This window comes from Lemur catta, chromosome 1, assembly GCF_020740605.2.
Source record: "Lemur catta isolate mLemCat1 chromosome 1, mLemCat1.pri, whole genome shotgun sequence".
NCBI lineage: Eukaryota > Metazoa > Chordata > Mammalia > Primates > Lemuridae > Lemur > Lemur catta.
The window spans coordinates 167,419,508-167,438,548 of NC_059128.1; positions in this window are offsets into that span (position 1 = coordinate 167,419,508).

The window sequence follows — 19,041 nt, forward strand, 5'->3', positions numbered from 1 at the left end:
CTCATGGGACAGCAGCAGCAGTGAGCAGTTTGGAGGGCATTATTCTGGGCTGCATGCCCAGGAGCCCTGGCAGGAGCAGTATCCCCCTACCCAGCCCATGGACATCCGACCAAAAAGCCCCGTTCCAGGCAGCAGGCAGTTCCTGGGGTCCACACTATGCTGGCGGCCCTCTCTCCAGGCCCACCTTGTAGCAGCTGGCCTTCCGCTCTGCAGCCACACAGAATTTCTGCTGTTTCCCCCACACCTTGTTCTCGGTCGTCTCGCCCTGGCCTACCCTCCTCCCATGCTCCCTCCCTGCTTTAACAGGCAGCTTAACTGCAGGCCTCAGCCGGAGACAGAGCTGAGGTGCTCTCCTCGCTCCGGGAGGTTTTCTGGCTCCCCCCAGATCATGAGTTTCTGTGTTCGCGTGGAATCTCTGCTTCCTACATCATAAATACCTGCTCCACACATTGTCAGCTTCTGTCATCTGCCTCCAGCTAGCCCGAGCTGCTCCAAGTCAGAGCTGCTGCACTGTCTGTGCCCTGAGATGCTGGAGACAGTGCTTGGGCATGTGATTCCTGGCTCCCTCTCGCCCCTCCGGACCTGTTCCTGGTGTCCTCTCCCTCCCTCCCTCCTCCTGTGGGGAACTGAGGATTGCATCATCCTCCCGCTGCTGAACGTGATGAATCACCTGTCCCCAAGTCCCAGATGGTAGGAGCACAGGGGAAGTGCTGCAGACTGTGGCTGGGCCTGGTCACAGGGAAGAAGCCAGCGAGGGGTGGCAGGGTGCCTGTACCAGGGGATCCTCCCACCCCCCACCGTGTGCACAGGTGGAGCTGTGCAGAGGTGTGGCAGTGTGGCCCTCAGCTGAGGCGGGTCCTGGGAACATGGGCAGCCCTGGAAGATGCTGAGCTGGGCAGTGACAGGGACGGGGGGTCAGAGCATAGCCCAGCTCAGACTGCCTGACAGACGATGGTGACGGGGCAGCCCCGAGTAGCTGGTGAGGAGCCAGGGCCCAGGGTGGCTCCCTCCTAAGCCTGAGGTGGGAGGGGGGCAGCAGCACTGACACAGGTATAGGTGAGGGCAGGGCCCAAAATGTGGCCCCGAAGCCTTCTAGCTTGGCCAGACCAGCCCAACGGGAAGCCAGGGCTGGGAGGGCCAGGCAGGGAGGGAGAGGCTCACAGGCCGGGCCCGGTGCTGTGAGAAGCCCAGGGGCTCCTAAAGAGGACCCCTTCTGGGTGAGGCCAGGGTGGTCGTGCTTTCTCCCGTGCCCTGGAGTCTGGGTCTGCTGCAGGGGGTGCCCCCCGGGTGGAGCTGCCCGTGGGCAACTGGCCTGCTCCTGCCCCTCGCTGCCTTCTCCAGCCCTCCTGTGGGTCGCTGTTGGGAGCTTGAGGCCACAGCTGCCAAAGAAATACCACGGTGCATAGCACTGTGGGCCTGGGAGTGGGGCATGGTGGGGCAGACAGGGTGAGGCCACAGCTCTTCCAAATAAGCTAACCTGCCCACGCCACTCCCTGTTTGCAACTCTTCCCTGGTGTCCTGCAGGCAGTCAGGATAGCATTCGGCTCCAGCTTCAGCCTCCTTGGCCCTTTGGGATGGTCTTGAGCCCCCTCCAGCCTTACCGCTCATTCCTCCCCACCTGGTGAATCACTTTCCATTTCCCTCTGTCCCAAGCACTTGAGTGCTTAGCTGTGAAACTCAAAGGCAACTCTGGCACCCAGCTAAGTCCTGCTCACCCTCCACTTGCTGTTCCACCGGGGGAGTGACTCTGGCCCCCATCCAGGCTGGAAGCCCCTCCCTGCCTACAGCCCCAGAGCTCCTGCCTCTCCCCTGCCAGCCCAGTGCATGGCCTGGGCCCAGATGCAACACTCCTGACAAGTCACTGAGGATGCCACGGTAACAGCCCCTGTTCAGAATGCCCTTCCAGCCTGCACGCTTCTGCGTACTCACCAGTCTGATTGTAGGGTGCATCCTGCTCTGCCAAGTACCAGAGCGCCCAGCCTTCCTGAGTATGGGTCCTGGGCACCCCTTTCCTGGGGGTTTACTGAGCCTGGGTGCGGGGCCTGGGTCATGTGGGCATTACGGAGCTGTCCAGACCAGTGCTGCGAGCTTTCGAGTCATGCACATTAGGGCTCTTCTACGGGGGCCCGGGCCCCTGGGTCCCTATTCTCTGTCCTGGGTCCCCTCACCTGTGGGTTCCTGCTACACCAGAGCCATCACCTCTCTGCATCTCTGCCGTCCCTGCTCTTGGCCTCCTCGGCTGAGACACTCCTAGCAGGTAGCCTGGTTCTACTTGTCCCTCCCCTCTTCCTGAGCTTGTCTCAGATAAAGCTTTCCGTATCTGAGCTTGCTACGTGTCCTGTGGCCCTTTTCTGAGATCCCATCCTCTAGTCTCTGGGGCTGTCCTGGCCCCAACACCCACTGCGAGCTCTCCCTAAAGCCCTCGTCAAAGCTCCTCAAGTGGTTGTTTATTGTCTAACAGCTCCCACTCCCAGCTCTGCCCGACACCAGGCCTGGGCTGGGGCTGGGGCGGCTGTGTGGGCAAGCCGGGCCCTGACCTCAGGGCTCTCACAGCACAGTGGGCAAATAATTTACAACATCATGATACCCATTACTGCAGGAGGCAGAGCAAGGTGCTGTGGAGGCTGGGTAGGCAAACAGGGTTCTGTATGACAGTGCGTTTGGAATTTGTATTTGAGCCTTTGTGGACCCTCTGGCTATTTGAGCTCAGCCCCTTATCTGCTCACCATCTCCTGATGGCCTCTGTGGTGCTCACTGATCTTGGGTACACAGCTTTGGGTACACATGCCTTGAGCTGACCACCTGCTCTTGTGTCCCCATCATGAGCTCCATGTGGGTGGCCCCTTCTGCCTGGTGTACTCAGCTCCTACCATGGTGCCTGTGATTCACAGACAGCTTGAGGAAAGAAGGGCTCTGACCCCTAGAAGGAGGCCACCCCTCTGGTCCTAGGCAGCTGAGGGAGCCTCCATGGGGGTCCCCCCCCCCACTAAATTCTCTGCCTCCCTCCTGTCTGAACCAAAGGGCTCACCTGTTGTTGCTGCTGCTTTTTAAATTGTGAGCAGGTATGTTTGTTGCCGGGGCAGCCTGCTCCAGGCTCTAGTGGTAGCAGAGGGCAGGGCACCTACAGCAAAGCCAGCCTACCATGGGCCTGCCGGCTGTGCCTCCTGCTGAGTGGGGCAGCCAGGATGTGCAGAGCGGCTGGCCTGCCCCATGGTCCTGATGACAGAGCCCAGACATGAGGCTGCTTGTGGAGGCTGAGCTCCATTCTCACCTGCTGAGCACTGCCAGGTGAGCGTCCCAAGGTGCAGGGTGAAGGCTGTAGGTAGAAACTAGGTAACCACCCTAGTATGCTGTCAGCAGTCCTACCAGTGCCTGAGCCTCGCCTGGTCCACTTCCTCCTATAGGTATAATAACCTGGATGCACCCAGCTTCTCAGTAAACACCCACTACCATCATGCTCTCAAGCCTGGTCCGCAAGGCCCTTCTGATCTAACCTTGCCTCCTTCTCCACCTGAGTCTCAGCCCCAGAAGTCACTGCTGCTTCCCAGCAGGATTGTGTCAATCCACATCCTGTGCTTTTGTACAAGCTTTTAAGGCTTTGTCTAAAATGTCCCCCATGACCCCTCCCACATCCCACTCCCCACAGGGAGACTCACTCACAGACCTAGGGCTTGAGGTAGGCACCTCCTCCTATGAGGCCTTTGCAGACTCCTCTAAGCAAAGCGAGCATGCCTGCTCTGTGCTGTGACTGTGGCAGCCCCCATCACCTTGCCACTCTCTTTCCCTTTCACAGGAAAGGATCCATGGCTTCTCTGTTGTATCTCCCGGGGAAGAATGCTAATTGACCCAGCTAGAGCCAGTTGCCCACCCTTGGACCAACCTCTATGGGGAGGGTATCTAAGAAGATGGCAGCTCCCATTCAAAGCTCATGGTTGGAAAAGAGTGAAGAGTGGATCCTAGGAGAAGGAGGATGCTGCTCTGGGCAGACAAAATGGAGTGGAACCCTACGTGAGTCAACAAATGAATAAATGAGTGAGCCAAGAGCTATACATGTCCTTACAGACGATGCTACAACTTCTGGAATGTTTGCAAATCTTTCTCATCTGTTCTCACAAAAGCTCTATGAGCCCACATCTCACAGATAAGGAAAGAGACTCAAAGGCACACAGTGAATAAATGCAGCTAGGATTTCACCTCCAGAAGGCATATTAGATGTGAGTGCTTAGAAGTTTTCCTCCCACATAAGTGTGGGCAGCTAGACCTCTCCTGAGCAGTTACTGGAGAAAAGGGTGAGTGTTCACCTGTGAGAGAGAAAAGGAACTCTGCCAAGGATTATCTCTAAGCCCATTTCTGCACCGACTCTCTTGTTGGAAAATCTTCTCTTGCCTCAGTCAGCACTGTATGTGAGAACATAGCATTTGAGATCATGCCATCCTTGCTGTAGGGTTAGACTGTGATCCTCCACAGTGATTATCTTGGCTTGTGACTGGAGCCATAAGGGCCCAGTCTGGATAACATGGGAGTCGTTATCCAGAACCAGACACAGATGAGAGGGTCTTTGACCTGGGAGTTAGAGGGCAAGTGGACAGCTGAGTTTTCACTTCCTACTCTCTCTGCCACACACACCAGGGAGTTCACTGCTTTCTCCCATATCTTTACTCTAACACAGGGCACTTTCTCCAGTGCATTATGGTCAGCTGCTAGACTTGCTTCTTAAGGTCAATGTCTAGGTCTGTCTCTCTTGCCCTCCATAACTTAAGGTCTATGGTAGATTGTTTGCAAAGATGGCCACAGTAGCTCCTCCTATTCCTACGTGCATGCCCCTTTGCTGCATGTCAGAACATACAGCTGCTTCTTCCATGAAGAGGTTGAGTCTATTTCCTGACCTCTTGCCCGTGACTTGCTTGACCACTAAAATGCAGCAGCCTAGTCCCCAAGAAGCCTTATAGCTTTCACTCTTGTCCTGTTAGCATCTGCTGAGCTGCATGTGAACATGCCTGGGCTAGCCTAATGGAGCATGAGTGAACACATGGAGTACACAAGTGCCATCCCAGCTGAGGCTCACTAAACTGACTGACTACAGCCAGAACCAACAGTCAGAACCAAGATCATCTTGGACCTTCCAGCCCCAGTCAAGCCACCGGAAGACGGCAGTCACACTAATGACCAAGGTGAGACTAGCAGAAGAATCTGTCGGTTGAGCCCAGCCCTAATTGCTGACTCACAGAATTGTGAGCAAATAAAACTGTTGTTTTAAACAGCCAAGTTTTGAAGTGGTGTGTTACACAGTAATAGAAAATATGTACAGGGGCTGGGCATGGTGGCTCACACCTAGCACTCAATCCTAGCACTCTGGGAGGCTGAGGCGGGCAGATCGTTTGAGCTCAGGAGTTCGAGACCAGCCTGAGCAAGAGCGAGACCCCGTCTCTACTAAAAAAATATAGAAAGAAATTAGCTGGACAACTAAAAATATATATAGAAAAAATTAGCCAGGCATGGTGACACATGCCTGTAGTCCCAGCTACTCGGGGGGCTGAGGCAGGAGGATCGCTTGAACCCAGGAGTTTGAGGTTGCTGTGAGCTAGGCTGATGCCACGGCACTCACTCTAGCCTGGGCAGCAGAGCGAGACTCTGTCTAAAAAAAAAAAAAAAAGAAAGAAAATATGTACAGGAAAGTTCCTGGTTATAGTAGGTTGAATTATCTCTTCCCCCAAAATATGTTCAAATCCTAGTCTCTCATACCTGTGAACGTGACCTTATTTGGAAAGAGGGTCTTTGCAGATGTAATCAAGTTAAGATGAAGTCATACTGGATTAAGGTGGGCCCTAAATCCAATGACTTATGTCTTTATAAGAAAAAGGAGGGGGAGATTTGGATACAGAGACACAAAGAGATACAGGGAATAAGGCCATGTGATGACAGAGGTAGAGATTGAGGTGATTCAGCTGTAAGCAAAGGAATGCTGAGGATTTCCAGGAGTCACCAGAAACCAGGAGGAAGCAAGGAAGAATTCTCTCCTGGTGCCTTCAGCAGGAGCACAGCCCTGCCAACACTTTGATTTCAGAGTGCTAGGCACCAAAAACTGGGAGAGAATAAATTCCTGTTGTTTTAAACCACCCAGTTTGTGGTAATTTATTATGGAAGCCCTAGGAAATGAATTCACTATTTCAGAAGTTTTGCTCAGAGAATGCTAGCTGGCTGAATGGAGAAACTGAGAAGCAGAGGGGAATTAACCACCCCCTCAGCACCTCACCCCTGTACTGGCTACAGGCACAAGGCTGCTGGGTCACTGTTTCCCAAGGCTCAGACACCTACATCTTCTGCCCAGCCCTCAGTGGCTGGCTCCAGGTCTGAGCACACAGAGGAACCCAGGCACAGTGCTTGGGGCTTTCTTTGAAATGAATGGTGTGTGTGCATACACATTATTTGCATATCCAAGTAGTTTATGAAACTGTAAATATGCTTAGAAAACGGCCTGGGCATGGTGGCTCATGCCTGTAATCCCAGCACTTGGGAGGCTGAGGCAGGAGGATCACTGGGGACCAGGAGGTTAAGATGAACCTGGGTAACATAGTGAGACCCTATCTCTACCAAAAAAAAAAAAAAAAGAGTAAGAAAAAAAATTAGCTGGTCATGGTGGCACACTCCTGTAGTCCTAACTACTCAGGAGGTTGAGGCAGGAGGATCACTTGAGCCCTGCAGTTTGAGGTTGCAGTGAGCTATACTTGTGCCACTGCATTCCAGACTGGGCGACAGAGTGAGACCCTGTCTCAAAAAAAAAACCAAAAAAAAAAAAACAAAAAACAAAAAACCAGAAAGGAAAGAAAATGTAGGAAAGGAAAAAGAAAAAAAATCACTGACAACTTTATCTTCTAGGGATAGCCACTGTTAACATTTCATTTTTAAATCCTTATTGTCTTGTCATTTATACAAGTATTGACATATCATTTTTGAAAGCAAAATAAGGGATCATGCTGTTAATCCCATTGTGCTGTTTTGTGTCCTATGCCTTTCACTTAATAGTAGGCCACGGACATTTTTCAATGCCAATAATTTTGAATCTGCTTATTCAGCACATACTCACTGAATACCCACCACGTGTCAGGTCCTTCACATAACGCCAGGACCCAATGATGAAAAGATAATGCATTGGTAGTGCCTGTCCTCATGAAGCTCCTAGCTTCACAGGGGACACAGGCATCCAGTAAATAATCACACACATACCTTTTTGATTTTTAAAATTTAAGATCATTTTAGACTTACAGAAGAGTTGCAAAAATGATGCAGAGAGTTCTCATATACTCTTCATATACTCTCATATACTCTTCACCCAGCTTCTGAGATTAATGTTTCATGTAACTCTATGGCATGACAATCATGGAAACTAAAACATTAACATTGGTACAATGCTATACAGACTTCCTTTCTACTTTTGTTTCCTATTCTAGGATTTGACCCTGTGTTCCACATTGTATTTGGTTGCCTTGGGCAATCTGTGACCATTCCTCAGTCTTTCACAACCTTAAGACTTTTTGAGTAGTGATCAACTATTTTGTAGAATATTCCTCAATTTGGGTTTGTATGATGTTTCTTCATAATTAGATTGAGGTTATGCTTTACCGGGAGGGATACCACAGAAGCGATGTGCCCTTCTCAGTGCATCGAACCTGGGGTACATTATGTCCATGTGTCTTATTACTGGGATAGTAACCGTGGCCACGTGGTTAAGGTGAAATCTGCTGGGTTTGTCCACCCTGAAGTTACTATTTCTTCCTTTGTGATGTACTTGGGGAGAATATTTTGAGACTATGTAAATATCTTGTTTCTCAAACTTTCACCCACTAAGTTTAATATCCATGGGTGGATCTTGCCTTCAGAGATCTGGTGTTCCAATGGTGATTTTGTATTTCCTCATTCCTTATACATTTATTAAGTGGAACGCTCCCATAAGGGAGAGTTGTCACAAATACTTCTTTAGTGACAGTAGTGATGCAATGAAAACACAAAACAGGGTGACCTAACTCAGTGTAGGGTAGTCAGGGAAATCTTCCCTAAAGAGGTAACATTTATGCTAATTTCTGAAGGATCAAAAGTACTTATCAGAGCAAACAGTTGAGGGTGAGGAGGAGAATGTTCTAGGCACAGGGAATAATATGCAGAAAAGATCTACACCCAAGGCTGTTGGAGACCAACATGAGAATGCATGAATGCCTTTGGCCAGGCTGAAGACTTGACCACCTGCAGGGACTCCCTCATTTGAAGGAGGCAGCTGCTTCTTGCTCCAGCCAAAGTCATGCCAAGTGGAAATGAGTGTCTAGTGTTGCCAGAGTTTCTTTCTTTCTTTCTTTTTTTTTTTTTTGAGACAGAGTCTCGCTCTGTTGCCCAGGCTAGAATGAGTGCCGTGGCATCAGCCTAGCTAACAGCAACCTCAAACTCCTGGGCTCAAGCAATCCTCCTGCCTCAGCCTCCCGAGTAGCTGGGACTACAGGCATGCACCACCATGCCCGGCTAATTTTTTCTGTATATATATTTTTTTTTAGTTGGCCAGATAATTTCTTTCTATTTTTAGGAGAGACAGGGTCTCCCTCTTGCTCAGGCTGGTCTCGAACTCCTGACCTCAAGCGATCCACCTGCCTCGGCCTCTCAGAGTGCTAGGATTACAGGCGTGAGCCACTGTGCGCAGCCTCAGAGTTTCCGGTGTTCAAGAGAAGCTAGACATCTGAATATTTTTCCGTAAAACTTTTCAATCTTTTTAATGTTAGCAAGCAATCCTATTTTTCTTAAAAGCCAAATAATGCCCATGAGCTAACAGTTTTTTGCCTGTGCATGGCAATTTGTTTGTTTCCTGTGTCTGTCCCTGGAAGTTATTTTCTATTGTTCACTTTTATAAACAATGCTGCAATGAACATTCTTGGACAGACAACCCCGGCACCTTCTCTAGCTATGAAAGTCTGCTCTGGACAGCCACTTGTGGCCTTGCAGTTGCCTGTCCTGTGGCCTTTCCAGGCCCCACCCTTCTTCCCCCTGCATAGGCTCTTTTGGTCCCCTGGTGCCCCAGTTCTTCTACTTTTCCAACCGTTCTTTTCAATTTCCTTCAAGGTCTCGGTCGACTGTGGCTGTGGCCTTGCTGGACCACACTACTGGTGAGAAGTCTGTGAAGCGATCTGGGATGTGGTCCTACAGAAGGTGCTCAGCTCCCACCTGGGCTGAGGGCACAGCTTGTCCTGGTCTTAGGGGATTTTGAGCCAAGGCCCTGGCCTGGCTGGCTCTGATATGCTTCCTGGAAGGAAAGGGCCTAAGGCCAGCTCTATAAGCATCCTGGTTGCTGAAAGGGCAGCAAATACATTCTTGGTGGATTTACTGCCTTGCTGTGATAAGACTGGTATGGAGGAGATAAGGCATTAGAGGCCTGATGCCAGCATCCAGAGAGGAACGCCCACCACGTGGGGAGAGAAGAACCTGGAATCCTCTTGGAGCTGGGAGGCAGGGCCATCGTCCAAGCTCTCTGGCTGTGTCTAGCTTTCTTCTCATGGTGCCCTCTTGTGCCACTGCCTTTGTGTTGTGACTGGACTGTCCTTACTGTGGGATTCAGAAGCTGGCCTGACACGTGGGGGGAGGCAGAGGGGGTGAGAGGGAGGGCAGCTTTCCTTGCCCCCAAGGCTCCTATTCAGGAGGACAATGGAAAACTTTCTTTCCTGCTTGTCCTGAAGAAACCTTCATCTCCGTCCAGGTGGCTGGTGAGGGTGGTGCCCTGCCAACTGCTCCTGGGAGGCACCTTATGCTCTTTGGGTCTTGGATTGGCCCAAGTGGCACCTACTGGGAGAGACTGCCAGATTTTTAAAGTTATGAGTAAAATGAAGCTACAAAGGAGTCTGGCTGTTAGTGGATATCCTTCTTGCATAATTATAAAAATAATAAAAATTAGCATAAAAATAATAATGTCCCCATTTACTGAACACTTATTCTACACCAGGCATCATGCTAAGGGGTCTTCATAAATCATCTCATTTAACCCTCATGCCAGCCCCCAGAGTTCAGATTAAGAGCACTGGTTTCTGGGTGAGCTTAAGGGACCTGCTTAGAAGTTGTGTTAAGACTCTGCCTGTCAACAGGGCTAGGCTTGGCTGCCACAGGGTCCAGAAATCCCAACCCAGACCACATCAGATAAAACCCTGCTGTCTGCAACACACCCCCTTGTCTGTCTTGTGTTTAGCATCCCTAGATCATATGTCACTACTCTGAGACCTTGCCATGTTTCCTTAAGCTGGGGAGACTTGCATGTGGAGGGAAGACCCCAAGTCCCCATAAACTTCTGCCTCTTGGTTTGGGCCCTAAGGTGAGACACTCTTTACCATAGTGGACCCAGTCGCCCAGTGCTCCCTCACTCAGCAAGAACTTCATTCTAAGTTGGGATTTTTCATAACCACTGCTGCCTCCACAGTTTATGTGGCTTATGCATATTATGGATACTCAGACATCTGTGATAATATAATGGTCATTATTTCTCAAATGAACTCTTTGGAGGCTCATGAGATCCTGTGTTTTATAGATTGATTTTTTCATTGATTCATCAAGGCTCACTAAGCACTCTCTGCACCTGGCACTGCTAGAGGGACTGGGGCCACTGTGGTGAGCAGGGCGGATGTGGCTCTGCCTTCCCGGGTACACATTCTAGGGGAAAAATACTCAATGAAACACTAGCAAAGTGAACCCAGTAACATATATAAAGGATTATACACTGTGACCCAAGGGAATTTATCTCAGGAATACAAGTTTTGTTTCACATCTGGAAATCAATGGAATACATCATATTAATAGAATTAATGACAAAAACCACATGATCATTTCAACAGATACGGAAAAAGCATTTGACAAAATCCAACACTCTTTCACAATGGAAACACTCAAAAAACCAGGAAGAGAAAAGAACTTCCTCAATCTGATAAGGGCAACTATTTAAAAAACCCCATAGCTAGCATCATATTTAATGATGAAAAATTGAATACTTTCCCCCTAAGATCAGGAACAAGCCAGGATATTTGTTTCTACCAATTCTATTCAACATTGCACTGGAGGTTGTAGCCAGAGCACTTAGGCAAGAAAACTAATTAAAAGGCATGCAGATTGGAAAGAAAGAAGTAAAACTCTCTTTATTTATAGATGACATAATCTTAGAGGATATAGAAAATCCTAAGGAATCCACTGAGAAACTATTAAACTAACAAATAAGTTCAGCAAGGTGATAAGACACAAATTAATATATAAAAATCAATTTTATTTCCATATACTAGAACTAAACAATCAGAAAATGAAATCAAGAAAACAAAGATACCTTAATTACCCTGATTTGATCATTACACATTGTATATTTGAATCAAAATATCACATGTACCCCAAAATATGCACAACTACCATGTATCCGTGATAATTAAAAATTTTAAAAATAAAGACAAAAAGGCCTGGCACAGTGGCTCACGCCTATAATCCTAGCACTCTGGGAGGGCGAGGAGGATCACTTGAGGCCAGGAGTTCAAGAGCAGCCTGAGTAAGAGTGAGATCCTGTCTCTCCTAAAAATAGAAAAAATTAGCCAGGTGTGGTGGTGAGCGCCTATAGTCCCAGCTACTCGGGAGGCTGAGGCAGGAGGATCACTTGAGCCCAGGGGTTTGAGGTTGCTGTGAGCTAGGCTGATGCCACGGCACTCACTCTGGCCTGGGCAACAGAGTGAGACTCTGTCTCAAAAAAAAAAAAAAAGACAAAAAAGACAAAAAAAGAATAAAACAATCATATTCATAGTAGTATTAATAAGAATAAAATACCCAAAAATAAATTTAACAAAAGAAGTACAAGACTTATACATTAAATGCTACATTCTTGCGGGAACAGTTGAGAAAATGGAGGGAGACCTGCTTAGCCGGCCCACACTGGCAGGGGGAGCAGGCCGGCCCAGCAAGACCTTGCCACCGCCTTGGCAACTGCCACCAGTTTGCAAAGCCCAGAGCTCTGTGCCTTCCTGCCAGGCTCTGCCTGCTTTCAGTGCCCTTCTACCTCATTTAGGAAGGGAATTCTGGTGGCCTTGGCAGTGATTGCAGCCCTGCAATTAATGTCTGTATCTCAAGTTATGCAGGTATGGGAAATTAGCGGTACAAAGTCCAGAATGGTCTCTAATCTTGAGAAACTTTGCAGAGACCCTGCCTCTTCAGGCCTTGTACACAGGCTACACCCTGGAACTTAAGTTATCTGCTGCTTCCTGCTTCTGGCAAAAATGAAAGTTGGGTTTTGTTTTTTTTTTTAAATAAGGTTTTTATTTTAGGACAATTTGAATAATCTGTAGAATTATTACGCAGGTAGTATAAAGAGTTTCTATATGCCTCATACCCAGTTTTCCCTATTACTAGTATTTTCTATTAGTATGGTACATTTGTCACAATTAATGGACCAATATTGATACATTGTTATTAACTAAAGTCCATACTTTATTTAGATATCCTCACTCTTTCCCTAGTGGCTCGTTTTCTGTTCCAGGATCTCATTGAGGATTCATGTTACATTTTGTTGTCACATCTTAGGGTCCTCTTGCCTGTAACAGATTAAAATGCAAATTATAGCTTCAACATGAAGATGTTGAAAGCCTCAAGTTAAATGGGCCTTGACTCATATCTGAGCTCTGCCTTTATTAACGGGGGACCTAAAATAATTTATTTAAGCTCTCTGAGCCTCAGTTTCCTTATCTGTAAAATAAAAACAATAAAATCTAACTTGCAGGGCTGTATCCTGCAAGATAACACAGAAAGAACACCCAGGACAACCTAGCACACAGGTGTGTTCCGAAATAACACTGTTAGTGATGTGTCCACTGCCTCACCCCTGCTCCCCAGCTCTGCGGCCCCTCCTAAGCCCCTGCCCACTTCCTCTCCCAGTCTCTGCAGCTCCCAGTGACAGTGCTTGTGCCTGACACATGCTCCCCAGCCCTAGTGCTGCATAGACCTAACCCAACTCAGCGGTATGGGAAGGCAACACCTATTAACACCTGCTGCCCCACGATGGCTGGGTTTTCCCCAAGTCTTTTCCAGTTGAACTTAGGGCCCGGCATGTGGGTCAGCACTCCCTGTCATGGTGACCTACTTGTCGGGAATGCACAAGGCTGTCTGCTCCTGCCCTTGAGTCAGCACCCAGAAGCTCTGAGTGTTCTCCTGCCCAAACTTGACCCCACCCCAGTCTTGCCCTCTGGAAGGCCTGGTGCTGAGGGGATGAGCCTGCTGCCTGCTCTTTCAGGGCGTGTTGGTGGGGACACCTGGACACATGAGTGAACTTTGTCCCATACACCTGTTTGCCACTCACTGCAGATGCTGGATGTTTGCTCAGAATAAAAGCTCTTCTGCAGGGGGAGTGAGTCCAGGGGACATGTGTGTGTGTCTGGGGGGTGGGGTGTGCTTGGTGTGGCTGTGCATGCAGCACCACGAGAATATGTATGTGCATGTACATGTGTGTGTGTGTGTAAGTATACACATCCATACTGTGTATTTGGGGGTTATGACGGGTGTTTGTGGGCAAGTGTGCATGTGGCCAAGCCCACGAGTATATTTCATGTCCACGTGTTTGGTGTGAAAGTGGGTGTATGCAACTGGCTACGCAGGTGCAGGTACAGAAGTGCATTTAGTGGAGGAAAGAATCTCCATCTTGCCACATGTTCCCTGTGCCATGTCCCTTGCAACTGAGCTCAGAAGCAGAAACAAATCAGATGGATGCCCCCACAGTCATGGCCCTGCACCTATGTGGACACAGGAATGGGGCTCAAACCACCTCTGGGGGTAAAAGTTCCTCTTGTGTTCAGAGCTGGAGGCACATGCACCGAGCACCGCAAACACTGTTATTTTACCAAGAGAGTAGCTTGTGTTTGGTGTTCCCGGTACCCCTTGTACCAGGCAGTGACAGCTGGCTAATGAGGGAAGAAGGTTCTGAAAGGAGGTGGGCCCAGGTAGAGGGTAGCTATGCCCCTACTTGGGATGTCAGCAGCTCCAGGAAGGCCCTGCCTGGGCTTTGAGATGCTGCATGGAGCTCCCAGAGGCTGAGGATCACCCAGGCCCACCAGGGTGCAGAAGCCACCTCTGGGCACGGCAGGCCCTGCAGGATCTGGGCAGGCTGTCCTTGGGGCCTCCCCTTCCCGGGGATCGCCCTCTAGGATGCTCCCTCAATTCTGGCCCCTGCCCCTCACCCCTCAAAGAGGCTTCAACCAGTCAAATTCCATGTTTATAAACTCTCTTTCCTTTTATTAAAGTTTCTCTCTACAGTGTGCCTTTCTCAGATACACATGGGTCTCCCTAACCTCCAAATCTTTGCTCACATATCACCTTTTCAATAACTACGCTTTAAAATTGCAACTGTCCACCAGCCCCACTTCCTTGCTTCGACTCTTGCCCCCCTCTGTCTTCCCCCAGAGGTCTTACCACCTTGTCACACAGCGTAGACCAGTACCACGAGAGGACAGGAGTGCAGAAATGTGGAGTACGTATTTGGAAACTTTTCTGCTGTAGCATCTATGGATACTATAGAGTCTCTAGCAGTTTGACATTGTCCACAAATCCAAATGCATATTGGAAAAAAAAATCAACTGGCTTTTCACCACCGAGGGTTTGAAACTCATTGTATTGTAACACTGTACCATGCTCTACAAGGCTTCTTTAGTTTCCTGTTTGTCTTCCTCCCACCTCGTCCTGCTTGAACGCAAGATCCGCAGAGCAGGGATTTTGTCTGCTTTTTTCCACTGGCTCCCCAGCACCTGGAACAGTGTCTGGCTCACAGTAGGTGTTTAATGGTTATCTGTTGGGTGAGTGCATGTGCAAGAGGAGGTCTGAGAGGGTGGCTATCTTTGGCTGCACACAGGGTGGGAGGGCAGCAAAGGCTCAGCCACAGGGCACCCACCTGTCCTGACCCAAGTGTTTCCAAGGCCCAGGCCTTGATGGACCAGCCTGGGGGCTGCAGGAAAGAGGTGCAGACCTTGTGCACAGGGCTTTGACAATACTGCCCTGACTCAAGGGATCTGACAGGTGTAGAGACCAGAGTCTTTCTCATGGCTCAGGAGAGGTCCTCCTTTGCTGTGAACTTGGACACAGGAGGAGCAGAGGCTAGAAGACAAACCCTCCAATCCCCCAGAAGGACCCTACCGCCACCCCACTGCCTGCTTCATTGTGGTGCCTTTGCTTTCAGGGGGAAGGGACAGAGGTTGGCATCTGGAGACTGCATGGAGGCTCTGGGTCTGAACTCCTGTGATTTGTTCTTGTGACCCACATACTACAGCGCATGGCTGGGAACTGCTGCCCCGCCCCTGCCCCTGTACCTGGCTTGCTCCCAGAGGGAGCCCGGGGCTGTCAGGGCCAGGCAGGAGCGGCTCTCCTGGGGGAGGAGGGAGTTCTGGTTCCTCCTGCCGTTCCCACGCTGGGGCTGGCCCAGGCCCACGTGGCCGTCAGCACCTGGGCCTGACTCAGGGGCCAGCCATCCAGCAGGGCCGGTTCCAAGCTCACACACCTGCTCATCCACTCCTCTCCACCTCAGCCTAAGCCCTCGGGCTCAGCTTCTCCTTCTCTGACCCGAAGACTCCACCCACAGAGTTCCTTTTATCTTCTCCCTCGGCCGGTGAATGGAGGGGGGAAGGGCTGACAGGTCTGGCCAACAAGGAGTGGCTCAGGCACTCTGGTCAAAATATCCTGAGTGGCCATTGTCCGGGCAGTGTTTGGGGTCACCTGTGACTCCAGCACAAGGACGAGAGTAAACCCCTGTATAATTGAAAAGGTCAGTTATATCTCCTTACCTGCAGTGCCTTCTCACCTAAGCAGAACCACAGACTAATGTCTGCTAGCAAAAGTTGCCTGAGTCTGCAAGTCCCAGCTCTCCTCCCTCTCATGGTCCTATGAGAACATAAAGGAAGCTGGAGAGGAGAGACTGCCGGAAGGAAGTGGTGCTCAAGCTGGAGGAGAAAAGAGACGAGAAAGGCATTCCAGAGAGAAGGAATGGCATGTGCAAAGGCCTGGAGGTGAGAGAGGCCCCGTGCTCTCGGAGCCATCCATCCGCTGTGTGTATGGCTGCGCGAGCGCAGGAGGCTGTTGGAACCCAGAGCCTGAGAGGCAGATGGGGGCCAGTCCTTGTCAGGATCACTCGTTTGTCCCCTGCACTTGGCTTGGTATGGGGTATAAAGACAGATCGATGGTGGCAGTGCAAAGGCATTTGGACACATACTTTACCTTATCCACCACTGTACCCTCTGTGGCCACCACAGTTCTGGGCACATGGCAGACACTCAATAAACATCTGTAACACGAATGAATGAATGAATGACGAGATGGCATAACCACTTACAGAGAAATAGAATCAAGGAAAAAGTCAGCCATGCTGAGGCAAAAAAACCTTAGAGAAACGCCTCTGGGAAGGAGGCTTTTTCTTTCTTCTTTCTTTCTTTTCCTTCCTTCCTTCCTTCCTTCCTTCCTTCCTTCCTTCCTTCCTTCCTTCCTTCCTTCCTTCCTTCCTTTCCTTCTTTCCTTCCTTCCTTCCTTCTTTTCTTTCCTTTCTTTCCTTTCTTTTCTTTCATCTATCTATCTATTTATTTATTTAGACAGAGTCTCGCTCTGTTGCCCAAGCTAGAGTGCCATGGGCTCAAGTGATCCTCCTGCCTCAAGTAGCTGGGACTATAGGCACATGACCATGCTGGCTAAATTTTTCTATTTTTAGTAGATACATGGTCTCACTCTTGCCCAGGGTGGTCTCAAACTCCTGAGCTCAAGCGATCCTTCAGCCCCGGCCTCCCAGAGTGCTAGGATTACAGGTGTGAGCTGCTGCACCCAGCCTTTCTTTCTTTTTAAATTAAAGAAGGTTATTGAAGTTTTCAGGGCAAACCTGTGGTTTGTGCAGTTAATTGCTCTGTGGTTGAGATTTGAGTATTTTTGCTGCTAATGCAATAGGCTATGAAGATTTCCACAGTGCATTGTGTTAAGCAAGCAAAGGCTTCAGAAGAGAGACTGGGCAGGGCCTCTTGGAGCTCAAAAAGTAGGCCAAATTGATGCAAGAAGAGGCAAACCTGTGTGTGGAAATGACCACATTGTTGCTCAACACACCTGGAATGTGTCCCCAGGTAGGAGCCTTTGGACTCACAAGAGACATTTATCTCAGGACAGATCATGACACTTGGCTGGCTCAGAATCGAAAGTGACAGACGGGCCCTCAGATTAGAGGAGAATGTGTCCTTGCTACAGTGGAGTGGCATGGCTCTCCGGGGCACCCTGAGGGCTGACTGACAGATATGTTCCACTCCCATTCTAGCTGGGGCAGGAGGTTCAGTTGGTGGGTATGGGCAGGGTACAAATGGATGTACAGGCAGGGTACAAGGTTTGGTCCTTGGTGGTCTGGTCAGTCCTATTGTCCAGCCTCTGTGGTGACACCCCTCCCCTTGGACCGCAGACCCCCTTGGTGGGCACCTGTGCCTCAAGAGGGGGTTGGGCATAGTGGATACCCAGAAGCAGCCATCCCATCCGCTCCATTGTTCTCCAGATCCAAGCCTCGCCTGGGAGAAACAGGGTAAACCTGAGTCACAGACACTTCCCAGAGCTTCATTCCTTTGGGAGACACGATGCCCAATGCCCAGACGGACCCATGTTACTGTGAAGTTAATGAAGCTTGAACCTTCGGGTGCTCACTTCAACAAGCCCCTTCCAAAATTCTAGACCTCATTTCGTAGTCACCATTTTGCATTCTTTTTCTTAAAGAAGGTCCCCCATATTATATAGGCGTCAGGTCTCACAAAACTGGACCCACGCCTGCCAATGCTCCTTGACTCCAGAAAACCTTGAGGAGACAGTGGGTGCCTCAGGGCTCAGGGTTCACAGGCCTCCTTTTTAAGCCTCAGGCCAGGACCTCCGCCCTGGCAGCCTTGGGGGCAAGCTGGTGGCGAGTACAGCTCAGAGCGGACTGTGTCTTCGCTGCTGCCCAGCGGAGGTGCACTGGGGCTGCTGGACCGGAGATGGGAGGAAGGAGACTCTGCTATAGAAAGTTCAAAGCGCCATCCTGGGAAATTGGAGCCGGCAAGTGTGAATGCTTCAGATCAAATAGCACTTCTAACTGTGCTCATGTAGCCCACGGGTGGGGCATGTGGTGATGACCCGTGGTTGACTGCTGGCTTAAAGTGGATGCTGTGATATAAAACACCACCGATTGTACACTTCAAAAGGGTGAATTTTGTGGTATGTGAATTCTATCTCATTTAAAAAAGGATGCTAAGAGCTCAGCTGCTGTAGTATTTTTCCCATGTGTTGGATCCAGGCATGGCGGGTCCACAAAGGCACTGCTCGGTGCTGGGGTTTCCGCGCCACCTCCAGAGGGGTCAGTAACACCAAGCGAGGGCTGTTCAGAGACAACTTCTTCCCAGCCGGGTCCTCACTTGTGCTGGGAGACAAGACAGCGGCATTGCAAACAAGTTTCCTGTCCTGCTAGGGTCCTCAGGCTTTGGCTATCTCTGGGTGACCAGGCCCTAGTTTGCTGCTCCTGTCTTGGCACATTTTTGCCAAGCTGCTTGGCACATGCTCAAGCCAGGGGAGGAGTTAACAATTAACCCGGAGGTGAGAGAGAGAAGGCCTCTCCCGTCTCCGCCCATGGGGCAGTGGCTGCCCCTCTGAGCCACACCCCCAGCCCCGCTGGAGGAGGCCCTGGGTGGGGGCAGGGCAGGTAGGTTAGGGCTGCTCCTCAAAGTCAAACTTGACCTCCAAGGAGCCCAGAAGAGCCATGGGGCTAACACCTCCCTCCCCATCGCAAACGCCTACCTCCCCCATGGCCTGCCCAGCGCACCACAGCCTGCAGCTGCAGCAGTTCTGGAGCTTGGTTAGGCTGCATTTCAGCGTGCACTGGGCAGCCCACTCAGCGCCTTCTCTGTGGAGAAATGGCTTCTCAGCCGCATTGGTGACCATGTAGCTGAAGAGCTTGGTGCGCTACAGAGGCAACAGCCCAAAGACATTGGTGCCCCTCACACCTTTCTCTGAGACACATGGTCAGGCACACATGCA